A 10853-nucleotide genomic window follows, 5' to 3' on the forward strand; every position below is an offset into this window, starting at 1 on the left:
GTTAGAATATAATACTCAGAAACTCATGACTATAAGACATGAAACATGTCAAAACTGAGGAAATAAAAAGTTCTGCCTTCTTTAGAATTTAGGTAATTTCAGTAAATATTACAGAACTGCAGCTACTTCAAGATTTGAGAATATAATATGTATATTTCCAAGAAGACCTTGAAATGTTTGCTAAACAGTAAATGCACATATTCTTTTGAAACAGTAAAGAATAAATGTTTGGAAAGGAGTGCTACAAGAAGAATTAGAGGAACTGGGTTTTTAGGAAAAAGAAAAAAAGAAAACTCCTCAAACGAATGAGCCTCCACGTACTCAAAAGTAAGTTCTTGTGCATTGTAAACAGCTCAAGGGGAGGTGCCAAGGCCTGACACTATTACTGAGGCTATGGAATGCTCACAAAAAGGGACCTAGCATGACAGCATTCCGGAAGACCAAACAATCAGCTTAAAGAGTCAGATGCAGATATTTTCACTCAACCAACGGACAGAAGCAGCTGACCCCTGTTGTTGAATTAGGGAAGGATGAAAGAAGCTGAGGAGAAGGAAGATCCTGTAGGAGGACCAGCAGTCTCAATTAATCGGGACCCCTGAGATCTCTCAAAGACTGGACCACCAAACAGGCAGCATACACCAGCTGATATGAGGCCCCCAACACACATACAGTAGAGGACTTCCGGGTCTGTGTTGATGATGCACCTAACTGTCAAGAGACTGGAGGCCCCAGGGAGTTTAGAGGTCAGATGTGGTGGGGGTGAGGATATTCACGTGGAGACAGGGACATGGAGAGGAGGTATGGGATGTGGAACAGTCAGAGGGTGGACAGGAGTGGAGGAGGGAATAAAATATGGAGTGTAAAAAATTAATTAATAATTAGTTAATTTAAAGAAGAAAAATACTACTTAGTTTTTTATATTTACTTTGGGGAAATTATATACTTATAAAATTTGTAAGTAGTTTCAGAATAAAATAAGCAAATAAATTGAAGCACAAGTAAGCATTCTCATTGTTAGGACTTAATTATTTTTTTTCACTACATGGAAGGAAAATGGATTTTTGGGGGGACCTGATTGTCCTCATATTGATTATAATTTTATTGGGCACACAGAGTTGCTGTTATGCTCAGAATGGAAGTGCAGTTTTTTCTCCCATATATCAGAATTATACAATGTGTGATATATATTAAAGTGCATTTATGCTTTGCTTTTAGACATTAAACTTGATGTCACAATTAAAAAGAATAAAGTAAGCAGATATTTGACCTACCTATTGTTTTGCTTTCATTTGGTACTTGGATATGAAATTACAGCTGCTTGAGAGGTACCTGATTTTAAACCCTTAAAGGAATAAAAACACTGCTACATATGGCTGCGCTAACACATGGCCCTAATTATATTACAAACAAGGCACCTATTCATCTCAACGAATTTTAGCCCAAGACACAAATGAATTAATTTGGAATGCTCATTAATGTGGAATGTTGCTGTGTAGGTCCAAACACAAAATCAAGATTTATATACACTCAGCTGACTAGGTACCCAGAAAACATTGATGCAGAAATGAAAAAAAAATCAAACATATTTTGACAATGATAGAACTTTGGGATGATATTCAGATAGTACTCTTTTAATTAAAGGAAAATTAACATAAACACAATTAGTTTGGCCATTCAAACACAGTTTTCTGTCAAAAGGCCTCTGCTTTTCTTTCTTTCTTTTTTTTTAAGTATTGCTATATACAGATACCATGACCAAGGCAACTCTAATAAGAACATTTCTTTGGGGCTTGCTTACAGGTTCAAAGGTGCAGTCCATTATCATCAAGGTGGGAGCATGGTAGTTTCCAATCAAGTATGATGCAGGAGGAGCTGAGAGTTCTACATCTTCATTCAAAGGAATCCAGGAACAAACTGGCTTCAAGCAGATAGGAGGAGGGTCTCAAAGCCCACCCCCACAGTGATGACATACTTCCTCCAACACCACCATACCTACTCCAACAAGGCCATACCTCCTAATAGTGCCACTCCCTGGGCCAAGCATATTCAAACCAGCACATTCCACTCCCTGGCCCCCATAGGCTTGTTCAAACACATGAGTCTATGGGGCCATACCCAAACATAACTTAATGCAAAATATATTTAGTCCAACTTAAAAGTCCCATATTCTACACAACAGTTGCAACAATGTTAAAAGTCCAAAGTTCAATGTCTCTTCTGAGATCCATCCAATCACTTAATTATAGTTTCCAAAGCAAGACAGGAAACAAGATGAGCAAACTCCAAACTCTGCATCTCCCCGTCTAATGTCAAAGCAATCTTCAGATCTCCAACCCCTTTTTCACCTTTGTTGATTGCAAAAAAACTTTTTCCTCCTAAGCTTGTTCCACTCCCTGTTAGCAGCTTTCCTCAACAGGTATCCTATAGCTCTGGCATCTTTAACATCCTGCGGTCTCCAAGTCTACTGCAACTTCACAGCTTCTTGTTCCAATGTCTGGGACCCACACGTGACCTTCTGACCTCTTCCAAAGGGCTGACATCACTTCTCCAGCTCTGCCTTCTGTAGCACTCTAAGTTCTGGTTGACTCCACTCTACTGCTGCTGTTCTTGATGGTCATTCCATAGTACTGGCATCTACTGGGATCTTCTGCTGCAACTAGGCCTTACCAATAGCCTCTCGTGGTGCCAAGCATCTACTCCTTCACATGACCCCTTCAGTCCTGGGTCATCAACTATTACTGAGGCTGCACCTTCACCGATAACCTTCCATGGCCTCTCACAGTGCCAAGCCTCAGCTGCTCTTCATGACCCCTTTAAGTCTTCAAAACCAGTGACACCTGGGTGACTCTTACACGTAACCAAGTACAACTGCACCACAAGGTACAACCTTGGCTATCTCTGGAACAGTTTCTTAGTGCTCTCAGAAAACACACCCCAGATTTCACCTCAGTGATGTTGGCCTCTTCTTAATCACTACTAATTTCTTAGCTCAAGTTAACCAGCATCAATTGTCCCAGTAATAAATTCTACTCTTGAATCTAAAGCCATGTGGCCAAAGCTGCTGAGTTCTGCTGCTTGCTGAGGCTAGAACATGGTTCCCTTGTTCTATTACATTATCTCTAGCTTTCTGTTTTCCAACTCCTTCACTGCCTAAGCTTGGCTGTCCTGAAATTTGCTCTGTAGATTGACCTTGAACTCAGAGATCTAGATGCCTCTGTCTCCTGAACACTAGGATTAAAGGCATGTATCACCATGCCTGGACTTAAGCTTTTCTTCCCCTTGAATTTGCTGTGTCTCAGGCTGGTCTTGAACTCAGAGATATGCTTGCCTTTGTCTCCTGAGATTAAAGGTATGTACCACCACTCATTGAATGAAGAGGCAGATCTTAGGCATTTTGTGGTCTCGTGGTCAGTGCAAATGGGCCTAAACAACCATGTCTAAAGGACCTGCAGTTGGCATTGATCTTGGTATCACCTACTTCTGTGTGGGTAACTTCTAGCATGAAAAGGTGGAAATAATTGCCAATGACCAGGGTAACTGTACCACACTGAATTATGTTGCTTTCACTAACACACAACAATTATTTGGGGATGCAGCCAAGAATCAGGTTGCAATGAACCTGACCAACACAGCTTTTGATGCCAAATGTCTGATTGGATGTAGGTTTGATAATGCTGTTGTTCAGTCTAATATGAAGCACTGGCCTTTTATGGTGGTGAATGATGCTGGCAGGCCTACGGTCCAAGTTGAATACAAAGGGGAGACAAAAAGTAGTTCTACTCAGAGGAAGTGTCCTCAATGGTTCTGACACAAATAAAGGAAATTGGAGAAGCTTATCTTGGAAAAACTGTTACCAATGCTGTGGTCACAGTGCCAGTTTATTTCAATGATTCTCAGGGTCAGGCAACAAAGATGCTAGAACTATTGCTGGCCTAAATGTATTTTGAATTATCAATGAGCCAACTGCTGCTGCTATTGCTTATGGCTTAAATAAGAAGGTTGGAGCTAAAAGGAATATGCTGATTTTTTACTTGGGAGGTGGCACTTTTGATGTGTCAATCCTCAGTATTGAGGATGGAATTTTTGAAGTCAAATCAATAGCTGGAGACACCCACTTGGGTGCAAAAGACTTTGACAACTGAATGATCAACCATTTCATTGCTGAGCTTAAGTGAAAGCACAAGAAGGACATCAGCGAGAACAAGTTTCTCTGCACTGCCTGTAAGCAGGCCAAGAGTACCCTTTCCTCCAGCACTCAGGCCAGTATTGAGATTGATTCTATGAGGGAATTGACTTCTATACCTCCATTATCCGGGCTCAATTTGAGGAATTGAATGTTGACCTGTTCCGTCACACAGGACCCTCTAGAGAAGTTCCTTTGAGATGCCAAAATAGACAAGTCACAGATCCATGATATTGTCTTGGTGGGCAATTCTACCAGAATCCACAAGATCCAGAAACTTCTGCAAGGCTTCTTCAATGGAAAAGAACTGAATCCTAATGAAGCTGTTGCCTATGGTGCATCTGTCCAGGCAGCCATTCTATCTGGTGACAAGTCTGAGAATGTTTAAGATTTGCTGCTCTTGGATGTCACTCCTCTTTCCCTTGGTATTGAAACTGCTGGTGGAGTCATGATTGTCCTGATCAAGTACAATACCCCCATGCCACCAAGCAGACACAGGCTTTCACCACCTACTCTGACAACCAGCCAGGTATATGAAGATGAAAGAGCCATGACCAAGGACAACAACCTGCTTGGAAAGTTTAAGCTCACAGGCATACCTCCAGCAATCCGTAGGGTTCCACAGATTGAGGTTACTTTTGACATGGATGCCAATGGCATCCTCAATGTTTCTGCTGTAGATAAGAGCATGGGAAAGGAGAACAAGATAACAATCAGTAATGACAAGGGTCAATTGAGTAAGGAGGATACTGAGTCTTCTAAGAAGGTGAGAAGTACAAAGCTGAGGATGAGAAGCAGACAGATAAGTTCTCCAAGAATTCACTCGAGTTTTATGCCTTCAACTTGAAAGAAACTGTGGAAGATGAGAAACCTCAAGGCAAGATCAATGAAACTGTGGAAGATGAGAAACCTCAAGGCAAGATCAATGATGAGGACAAACAGAAGATTCTTGAAAAATGTAATGAAATCATCAACTGGCTGGATAAGTACAAGACTGCAGAGAAGGAAGAATTTGAGCATCAGCAGAAAGAACTGGAGAAAGTCTTCAATCCTATCTTTACTAAGCTGTACCAGAGTGCTGGTGGCATGCCTGAGGGAATGCCTGGTGGCCTCCTTGGTAGAGCTTCTCCATCCAGTGGTGCTTCTTCAGGCCCCACCATTGGAGAGGTGGATTAAGTCAGTCCAAGAAGAGGGTGTAGCATTGTTCCACAGGGACCCAAAACAAGTAACATAGAATAATAAAACTATTTACACTGTCAACAGGACAAAATGGCAACCAACAGATCCTTACCAATCCTACATCTGATAGAGGGCTAATATCCAATATATACAAAGAACTTAAGAAGTTAGGCTCCACAGAACTAAATAACTGTACCAAAAAATGGAGAACAGCTCTTGATCTCTTGCCTTCCTGCTCTTGGTCTGTTCTCTTATCCATTTCCCTCTCTCCCCATTCCTCTCCCCCTTCCCTCTCCACATTCTCATGGCTGGCCTCTAATTCTCTTCCCTTCCCTTCTCTTCTCTTCTCTTCTCTTCTCTTCTCTTCTCTTCTCTTCTCTTCTCTTCTCTTCTCTTCTCTTCTCTTCTCTTCTCTTCTCTTCTCTTCTCTTCTCTTCTCTTCCCTTCCCTTCCCTTCCCTTCCCTTCCCTTCCCTTCCCTTCCCTTCCCTTCCCTTCCCTTCCCTTCCCTTCCCTTCCCTTCCCTTCCCTTCCCTTCCCTTCTCTTCTCTTCTCTTCCCTTCTCTTCTCTTCCCTTTTCTTCTCTTCACCTCTCCTCCTCCTCCTCCTCCTTCTTCTTCTCCTCCTCCTCCTCCTCCTCCTCCTCCTCCTTCTTCTTCTTCTTCTTCTTCTTCTTCTTCTTCTTCTTCTTCTTCTTCTTCTTCTTCTTCTTCTTCTTCTTCTTCTTCTCTCTCTCTCTCTCTCTCTCTCTCTCTCTCTCTCTCTCTCTCTCTCTCTCTCTCTCTCTCTTCCCCTCTGAACTCTCTTCTCCATGCCCTGAATAAACTCTATTCTATATTTAAATAAATAAATAAATAAATAAATAAATAAATGGAGGGCAGAGCTTAACAGAGAATTCTCAACTGAGGAAACTTGAAAGGCAGAGAAGCACCTAAAGAGATGTTCAGCTTCCTTAGTCATCAGGGAAATGCAAATCAAAATGACCCTGAGATTCTACCTTGCACCAGTCAGAATAGCTAAGATCAAAAACTCAGGTGATAGCAGATGCTGGTGAAGATGTGGAGAAAGAGGAACACTCCTCCATTGCTGGTGGGATTGCAAGCTGGTACAACGACTCTGGAAATCAGTCTGGTGGTTCTTCAGAAAATTGGACATAGTACTACCTGAGGACCCAGCAGCTATACCACCCCTAGGCATATACCCAGAAGATTCTCCAACATGCAATAAGAACACATGCTCCACTATGCTCATAGAAGCCATATTTATAATAGCCAAAAGCTGGAAACAACCCAGATGTCCCTCAACAGAGGAATGGATACAGAAAATGTGGTACATTTAACAATGGGATACTACTCAGCTATTAAAATCAACGACATCATGAAATTCACAGACAAATGGAAGGATCTAGAAAATATCATCATGAGTGAGGAAACTCAGTCATAAAAGAACACATATGGAATGTACTCACTGATAAGTGGATATTAAGCAAAAAGCATGGAATACCCATAGTACAAATCACGGACCGCATGAAGCTTAAGAGGAAGAAAGACCAAAGTGTGGATGCTTCAGTCCTACAATAGAAGGGGAAACAATATAATCAAGGGATGTAGAGGATGGGAGGGACTTGGGAGGAAGAGAAGAGGTGGAAGGGGAAAAGAGGGGCAAATCAGGTATGGGAGGAAATGGAGGAGATGGAAGAGATATACTGAGGGTCAGGAAATTGAACGAGGTGTCTAGCAATGGGGAATGGGGAACTTGGGATAGCAGCCAGGAAGTCCCAGATGCTAGGAAATCAAGAGCCTCGCATGATCCCATGGGGATGACAGTAGCTGAAATATACCACAAAGTGGAGGGAGAATTTGTGGAGACCATATTCAGAGGTTAGGCATGCCCCCTACCCTCAGTTGAGAGATGGGGCCACCCATCCATCTCTAAAATTTTATCCCAGAATTGCTTCTGTCTAAAGGAAATACAGGGACAAAGAGTGGAGCAAAGACTGAAGGAAAGGCCATCCAGAGACTGCCCAACCTGGGGATCCATTCCACATGCAGATACCAAACCGAGACACTATTGTGGATGCCACAGAAGTGATTGCTGACAGGAACCTGATGCAGCTGTCTCCTGAGAGGCTCTTCTAGAACCTGACCAATACAGGTGAGGAGGCTCTCAACCAACCATCCAACTGAACACAGGTACCCCAATAGAGGAGTTAGGGGAAGGACTGAAGAAGCTGAAGGGGCCTTATTGGGCATCAGTGGGAGGCCCTTGGTCCTGTGAAGGTGTGATGCCCCAGTGTAGAGGAATGTTTCTTAACCTCAGATAGATTCTTCAGACAATGGCAAAAAGCAGCCACATTCTTCACCAAAATATCACTCTCTCTCTCTCTCTCTCTCTCTCTCTCTCTCTCTCTCTCTCTCTCTCTCTCTCTCTCTCTCTCTCACTCACACACACAAACACACACACACAAAGTCTCTCAGCCACATATTAAAATTCTTCTCCTCTGAAACCTCTAGAGCCAGGATTCCACAGTTTAAGTCACCCTCAGCAACAAGCCTTTCATATTCCTACTAGGATAACCCATTAAACCCCACTGAAAGCATTCCACTACTTTCTAAATCCAAAGTCCCAAAACCCACATTCTTCTGAACAAAAGTATAGTCAGGCATATCACAGTAATACTCTAGTCCCTGATACCAAATTCTGTCTTAGGGTTTTACTGCTGTGAACAGGCACAATAACTAAGGCAACTCTTTTTTTTTTTAATTCGCTATTTTCTTCATTTATATTTCAATTCCCCCATGCCCCCCCCACTCCCCTACCCACCCACTCCCACTTCTTGGCCGTGGCGTTCCCCTGTACTGAGGCAGATAAAGTTTGCAAGACCTATGGGCCTCTCTTTCCAATTATGGCCAACTAGGCCATCTTCTGATACATATGCAGCTAGAGACACGAGCTCTGGGGGGTACTGGTTAGTTCATATTGTTGTTCCACAAATAGAGTTGCAGATCCCTTTAGCTCCTTGGGTACTTTCTCTAGCTCCTCCTTTGGGGGCCCTGTGATCCATCCAATAGCTGACTGTGAGCATCCACTTCTGTGGATAGTCCCCGCATAGTCTCACAAGAGACAGCTCTATCTGGGTCCTTTCAGCAAACGCTTGCTAGTGTATGCAATGGTGTCATCATTTGGAGGATGGCTATGGGATGGATCCCCGGATATGGCAGTCTCTAGATGGTCCATCCTTTTGTCTCAGCTCCAAACTTTGTCTCCTTCCATGGGTGATTGTTCCCAATTCTAAGAAGGGACAAAGTGTCCACACTTTGGTCTTCATTCTTCTTCAGTTTCATGTGTTTTGCAAATTTTATCTTATATCTCGGGTATACTAAGTTTAGTCTCTGTCTTTTTATTGGGGAATTGAGTCCATTGATATTAAGAGATATTAAGGAAAAGTAATTGTTACTTCCTATTATTTTTGTTGTTAGAGTTGGCATTCTGTTCTTGTGACTGTCTTCTTTTAGATTTGTTGAAGGATTGCTCTCTTGCTTTTTCTAGGGCGTGGTTTCCTTCCTTGTATTGTTTTTTTTTTTTTTTCTGTTATCATCCTTTGAAGGGCTGGATACATGGAAAGATAATGTGTGAATTTGGTTTTGACATGGAATACTTTGATTTCTCCATCTATGGTAATTGAGAGTTTGGCTGGGTATAGTAGCCTGGGCTGGCATTTGTGTTCTCTTAGTGTCTGTATAACATCTGTCCAGGCTCTTCTGGCTTTCATAGTCTCTGGTGAAAAGTCTGGTGTAATTCTGATAGGCCTGCCTTCATATGTTACTTGACCTTTTTCCCTTACTGCTTTTAATATTCTATCTTTATTTAGTGTATTTTTTGTTCTGATTATTATATGTTGGGAGGAATTTCCTTTCTGGCCCAGTCTATTTGGAGTTCTGTAGGCTTCTTGTATGTTCATGGGCATCTCTTTCTTTAGGTTTGGGAAGTTTTCTTCTATTATTTTGTTGAATATTTTGCTGGCCCTTTAAGTTGAAAATCTTCATTCTCATCTACTCTTATTATCTGTAGGTTTGGTCTTCTCATTGTGTCCTGGATTTCCTGGATGTTTTGAGTTAGGATCTTTTTGAATTTTACATTTTCTTTGATTGTTATGCCGATGTTCTCTGTGGAATCTTCTGCACCTTAGATTCTCTCTTCCATCTCTTGTATTGTGTTGCTGATGCTGGCATCTATGGTTCCAATTTCTTTCCTAGGGTTTCTATCTCCAGTGTTGCCTCTCTTTGGGTTTTCTTTATTGTGTCTACCTCCCTTTTTAGGTCTAGTATGGTTTTGTTCATTTCCATCACCTGTTTGGATGTGCTTTCCTGTTTTTCTTTAAGGACTTCTACCTGTTTGGTTGTGTTTTCCTGTTTTTCTTTAAGGACTTGTAACTCTTTAGCAGTGTTCTCCTGTATTTCTTTAAGTGAGTTATTAAAGTCCTTCTTGATGTCCTCTACCATCATCATGAGATATGCTTTTAAATCCGGGTCTAGGTTTTCAGGTGTGTTGGAGTGCCCAGGACTGGGTGAGGTGGGAGTGCTGCGTTCTGATGATGGTGAGTGGTCTTGGTTTCTGTTATTGAGATTCTTACGTTTGCCTTTCACCATCTGGTAATCTCTGGAGTTAGTTGTTATAGTTGTCTCTGGTTAGAGGTTTTTCCTTTCGTGATTCTGTTAGCCTCTACCAGCAGACCTGGGAGACTAGCTCTCTCCCGAGTTTCAGTGGTCTGAGCACTCTCTGCAGTCAAGCTCTTCTCTTGCAGGGAAGGTGCACAGATATCTGATGTTTGGACGGTCCTGCCTGCTGGCAGAAGATGAAGGCCTGAAACAGGACCTGTCCTAGAAGCTGTTAGCTTCTGTAGTCCACACTCTCACCTGTGCAGACTAGTCTCAGAGGGATCCGGGGACCAAAATGGCTTCCCCAAGTACTCAGGCAAAGCCCTCCCAGGCGGGGAGGACACCCGTCCTCTGGCAGGGAAGGTGCCCAGATATGTGGAGCCCGAAATGGGGTCTGTCTCAGAAGCTGTCCTCTAGGGACCTTGGGTGTGTCCACCGACTCTCTGCCCAGGTGACCTGGTGCTGGTGCCAACTGGAAGGACTTGTGACCCTGGTCAGGCCAGGTTTCCTGCTTTCCTAATACTGTCTCAGTTCCCGCACGATTGGATTGAAATAGAAGTTGTGTTCCACTCACTGGTGATCCTAAGATGGCGTGGAAAGTCCTCTAGGGGGACCTTAGGGGTGTCCGCCAACTCTGCACCCAAGGTGACCCAGTGCTGGCGCCAACCGGAAGGGACTTGTGCTAAGGCAACTCTTATAAAGACAGCATTTATTTGAGGCTGGCTTACAGGCTCAGAGGTTCAGTTCATTATCATCAAGGCAGGTTCCAGGCAGGCATGATGCAGGAAGAGCTGAACATTCTGCATCTTCATCGAAAGGCAAACAAAGGCAAAG

The 10853-nt window shown here is 42.8% G+C and overlaps 1 pseudogene; it reads left to right on the forward strand.

Annotated features, from left to right (window-relative positions):
• Positions 1-3433: 3433 nt before the first annotated feature.
• On the forward strand, positions 3434-5359 carry LOC110286461 (heat shock cognate 71 kDa protein-like; annotated as a pseudogene).
• Positions 5360-10853: the final 5494 nt, after the last annotated feature.

Source organism: Mus caroli, unplaced genomic scaffold (genome assembly GCF_978045245.1).
Source record: "Mus caroli unplaced genomic scaffold, Mus_caroli_1 scaffold_5, whole genome shotgun sequence".
NCBI lineage: Eukaryota > Metazoa > Chordata > Mammalia > Rodentia > Muridae > Mus > Mus caroli.